Consider the following 5,622-nt stretch of genomic DNA (forward strand, 5'->3'; position numbering starts at 1 on the left):
AATCTTTAAAACATTTAAACAGGTGTTAGGGCTTCCCTGGTGACTCAGTGGTAAAGAATCAGCCTTCCAGTGTAGGTCTGATCCCTGGTCAGGAAGACCCCATATGTTGTGAAGCAATAAGCCCACGCACCACAACCACTCAGCCTGTGCTCTAGAGCCTGGGAACCATAACTACTCAGCCTGAGAACCTTAGAGCCTGTGACTGCAACAAGAGGTCCCTGCAACAAGGAGCCAGAAGAGTAGCTCCTGCTCGTCACAACTGGAAAAAAGCCCATGCAGCATCCAAGACCCATTACAGCCAAAACTAAATAAAATTTATAAAGTAAATAAAATAAACAGGTGTTAAAGGGAGAGTTCAATAATATTGAAATCTTTTTACTTCAAAAAGCTAAATATATATCATATATATATATATATGAAACACTCAAAAGCTACAAAGGGAAGCTCTGCTCAAATTTAAGAGAGTGTAGTTAAAAGTTTATGTCACTCTGTCACTTAGCATAATCTTTTCAAGACAAAAGATGTTGATATTTTCTCTTATATCCCATCTGCTTTAGAGTGCAGTAGTCAGGAAACATGGTGTTTTACATAAATGTATTTTCCAGATAACTGGAAAGTATCGATTTAAGCATTAATTTTTTTAATGCTGATTTTTTGTATAAAACATTTAATTTATTCATCTTTTTGATGCATTACCAGTGTATTACAACTGAGGCATTAATCTTGTGGCTTCATCAACATTAACTAGTACGTTTTCATGACACTGCTGAGAAATCAGCTGTTTCTGCAGAGGTTCAAGGGAAAGGCCTTCTGAGAAGTTTGCAAGTTCCTTTTGTATGTTTACAAAAGATGTACTCACTCTGTTAACTTTTTCATCATTTACAATGTTTATCTTCTTAAGGTTAGTGGTAAATGGTTTTGCTTTATTTTTAACCTTAAAGGTTTTTGGCTGGCTATATGGAATACATTCCTGGACTTCTGCCCTCCTAGTTTTTTCTTGGCCATTGTCAGGCCTCCGACACCCTCCTATAGCTTCTCAAGTTCCAGGTGACACCATCTGTGCACACAAGATCCAGGCTAATTTTTTTTTCCCCCACTGTGCAGCTTGCAGGATTTTAGTTCCCTAACCAGGGACTGAACCTGGGCCGAGGCAGTGAAAACACTAAATCCTGCCTATGGGACTACCAGGGAATTTCCTAAAAAATTCTTAAGTTGTATGAGATTCTTATACAAGAAATGGAGACTATAGATTCCGTTTTTTTCTAGTTTTATTTATTTTATATAAAACATCTGTTGAGCTATGACTCATATTTGTTGTTTAGTCACTGAGTCATGTCTGACTCTTTTGTGACCCCATTGACTGTAGCCCGCCAGCTTCTTCTCTCCATGGGGTTTTCCAGTCAAAAATACTGGATTGGGTTGCCATTTCCTTCTCCAGGGGATCTTCCTGACCCAGGGATAGAACCTGTGTCTGCTGCATTGGCAAGCAGACTCTTTACCAATGAGCCACTGAGGAAGCCCAGCATCACTCATATACTAAACACATATTAAATATATGATTCAATGTCTTTTAAAAAGCATATTAACAGAGTTGTGCAACCATCACCACAAACCATTTTAGGACACTGTCATCATTTCAAAAGGAAACTCCATACCCATTGGCAGTCTCTCCTCAACTTTCCCCAAATCCCCAGACTTAGGTAACTACTAATCTTTCTGTTTCTATAGATTTGCCTATTCTGGTCATTTCACATAAAAATAATCATAATATGTGGTCTTTCACGACTGACTTCTTTCACTTTGTATAATGTTTTCAAGGTCCATTCATGTTGTAGCGTGAATCAGTACTTCATTCTTTTTTATGGCTGAGTAGCATTACATCGGAGAAGGCAATGGCACCCCACTCCAGTACTCTTGCCCAGAAAATCCCATGGACGGAGGAGCCTGGTGTGCTGCAGTCCATGGGGTCGCTAAGAGTCGGACACGACTGAGTGACTTCACTTTCACTTTTCACTTTCATGCATTGGAGAAGGAAATGGCAACCCACTCCAGTGTTCTTGCCTGGAGAAGCCTAGGGACGGGGGAGCCTGGTGGGCTGCTGTCTCTGGGGTCTCACAGAGTCAGACACGACTGAAGCGACTTAGCAGCAGCAGCAGCATTGCACTGGGGGCTTCCCAGGTGGCTCTAGTGGTAAAGAATCTGGCTATTAATGGAGTTAGCATAACTCCAATGCAGGAGACACAAGAGACTTGTGTTTGATCCCTGGGTTGGGAAAGTCCTGTGGAGCAGGAAATGGCACCCCACTCCAGTATTCTTGCTTGGCAATTCCATGGGCAGAGGAGTCTGACCGGCTAGAGTCCATGGAGTCACAAAGAGTCAGATGTGACTGAGTGAACACAGAACACAGAGTTTCATTGTGTGGATATATTGTATTTTGTTTATTCGTTTATCCCTCAGTGGATATTTGGGTTGTTCCCACTTATTGGCTATCATGAACAATGCTGTGATGAATATTTGTATGAAGATTTTATTGTGGACATATGTTTGCATTCTGGGGGAGTCCCTAGGCATGAAATAGCTGATTTCCCTGATAGCTCAGTTGGTAAAGAATCTGCCTGCAATGTGGGAGACCTGGGTTTGATCCCTGGGTTGGGAAGATCCCCTGGAGAAGGGAAAGGCTACCTACTCCAGTATTCTGGCCTAGAAAATTCCATGGACTGTATAGTCCATGGGGTTGCAAAGAGCCGGACACAACTGATCAACTTCTACTTACTTACTTATGCTAACTCCATAAGGAGCTGTCAAACTTTTCCAAAGTTTCTGCATCAGTTTGCATTCCCATAGGTGGTGTGTAAGGGTCCTGATTTCTCTCCATCTTTGCCACTACTTGTTATTTGTCTTTTTTCATTTTATCCATCTTTGTGGGTGTGAAGTGGTATCTGATTGTGGTTATGAGTTACATTTCCCTGATGACAAATGATGTTGAGTGTCTTCTCGTGCTTATCACACATTTCTTTATCTTCTGGAGAAATGTATGTTCATATCCTTTGCCCATTTTATAATTGGATTTTTGTCTTTTAATTACTGAGCTGGAAGATCCCCTGGAGAAGAAAATGGCAACCCACTCCAGTACTCCTGCCTGGAAAATTCCATGGACAGAGGAGCCTTGTAGGCTACAGTCCATGGGGTTGCAAAGAGTCAGACAAAACTGAGTGACTTTGCGTCACTTCAAGAATTCTTTATATGTTACTCTGTTCTTGATAACTTAGAGCCTTCTTATGGGCATCAACGACTGAGGTTCACTGTGATACAGAGGAGCTTTCATGGGTTTATAGACTCACGCGTGTTGTCTGATCTATATTAAAAGGCAAGGCGAGGGCTTCCCTGGTGGCTCAGTGGTAAAGAATCCGCCTGCCAATGCAGGAGACACAAGTTTAATCCCTGGTCTGTGAATGTCCTACATGCCATGGAGCAGCTAAGCCTGTTGTATCGATCCTGTGATCTAGAGCCTGAGAGCCACAACTAACTAGTCCACTCGCTGCAACTACTGAAGCCCGCAGGCCCTGGAGCCCGTGATCCACAAGAGAAGCCCTCACACCACAACTGGAGAGTAGCCCCCATTTGCTGCAACTAGAGAAATGAAGCAGTGAAGACCCAGCACAGGCAAAAATAAATATTTTTGAAAAGGCAAGGTGATGCTATCAGAGAGAACTAAAAGGCACTTAGAAGACCTTGTCATTATATATTCATGTATGTCTTTCTTTCCTACTCTCTCTGCTATCACCTCTGTTCACAGAGCTGTAAATTTTTATGACTGATTACTCTAGGCAGAGGCCCAGAGTACTCAGCTTCTCCCATGAATGAGGTGTCTGGGCTCGGAGACAGCTTTCTGCTGTGTTTGGGTAATTCTGTTACCTGGGAATCTGACTTCCAGAGGAATTAGAGGCATTTTACATAGGGGAGGATTAATTGGGACAGGTTTTGAGGAGGTGATCATTAGTGAAATGGAGAAGGAAATGGCACCCTACTCCAGTATTCTTGCTCCCCAATAAGGTAGTGATGATAACCTGGCAGAGGACAGCAGAGTCCTGTAGGAGGGAATTTGCGAGATGTGTGTGGGAACTGCCTCACTGGTGCAACTGACGTTGGTAGCTATGGCAAGAAGCAATGGAGAGGAAGAGACTCCTTCAGAGTGGTGAAGGCTCTATACCCAACTCCAGAACTCATTGCCAGCCTGATAACAGTTGATCAGATAGGTCAGGCTTCCTCTGGTTTGATGGGGTAAGGAAAAAAAAGATTGCTCCACCCTGTTTCCATCTTACCACCCTCCCTGCACTCCCCCACCCAACTCTGTCGACCCCGCCCTGCCCCCAACTTGTGGCTAAACTGCCCAACTGCCAATTAAAACCCACACTTCCCAGCATGCCTTGCACCACCCAGAACCCCAGTCCCCACCATTCATTCTGCTCCCCTGCTGAAAGCAGCTCTAGCAAATAACCTGTCAGATTCAGGGCCTCTTGCTCTCACTCTCGGAGGGCCTCGCCCCACTGCCTGCCTTGACTGTGGCTAAACCTGCTACCACTTGACAGCAAACCACACTTGACACCGGCACAGGAAGGAGAACGGGGCCCACTGCCCTCGGTCTCCACCAGATCAACAAGCTAGTGCTGCTTCTCCCACAGCCGCTGCTTCTGAGCCCTCCACCCTTCTTTCCTCCCTCCCAGAGTCTCAGGAGACCCAGGGGGCTCCTTTGTGGTCTTATCACTGACATGTAGAGCTTCTGGGGATAGGTGGGTGAGAAATGTACTGAGGGGCTTTGGACCTGCACTCTGTGACAGCTTACACCTTGCCTCAGCACCAAGGCCTCTCTGATGTCAGTCACCCAGGCCTCCTTCTCCCCAAGGCACTCCTCTACAGGATCCTCAGGACCTTGCTTCTACCTCCAGGCCTGCAGCCCTCCCTGATCCAGGAAACCCACCACCACCTTTTGGCTTCTTTTGCCTCCAGAACCTTGCCTTATGGCTATGCCTTTCATCCTGCCGCCATTCTAGAATGTCACAGCAGTTGGGAAACATGGCCATGCTGTGGGACCAGCCAGCTTCAATTCTGATACAGGTGCACAATTCTGAAATCCAAAAAGCTCCGAAAATTAGAGGCTTTTTGGTGAATTTAACACACTCATTTGGTTGCAAAACCTGGCCTGAACCAAGAAAAAGCCTATTTTGTTCACTTTATCTTTTGTCCACTTAATGCAGAGTACATCATGAGAAATGCTGGGCTGGAAGAAGCACAAGCTGGAATCAAGATTGCCGGGAGTAATATCAATAACCTCAGATATGCAGATGACACCACCCTTATGGCAGAAAGTGAAGAGGAACTAAAAAGCCCCTTGATGAAAGTGAAAGAGGAGAGTGAAAAAGTTGGCTTAAAGCTCAACATTCAGAAAACTAAGATCATGGCATCCGGTCCTATCACTTCGTGAGAAATACATGGGGAAACAGTGGAAACAGTGTCAGACTTTATTTTTTGGGGCTCCAAAATCACTGAAGATGGTGATTGCAGCCATGAAGTTAAAAGACACTTGCTTCTTGGAAGGAAAGTTATCACCAACCTAGATAGTAT

General features: G+C 44.5%; 1 pseudogene; it reads right to left on the minus strand.

Moving 5' to 3' along the window:
• Positions 1 to 703: 703 nt before the first annotated feature.
• Positions 704 to 1,005, minus strand: LOC102281542 (ribosomal biogenesis factor-like; annotated as a pseudogene).
• Between the last annotated feature and the right edge of the window lie 4,617 nt (positions 1,006 to 5,622).

The sequence above is a fragment of the Bos mutus genome, chromosome 1, assembly GCF_027580195.1.
Source record: "Bos mutus isolate GX-2022 chromosome 1, NWIPB_WYAK_1.1, whole genome shotgun sequence".
In the NCBI taxonomy this organism is placed as follows: Eukaryota; Metazoa; Chordata; class Mammalia; order Artiodactyla; family Bovidae; genus Bos; species Bos mutus.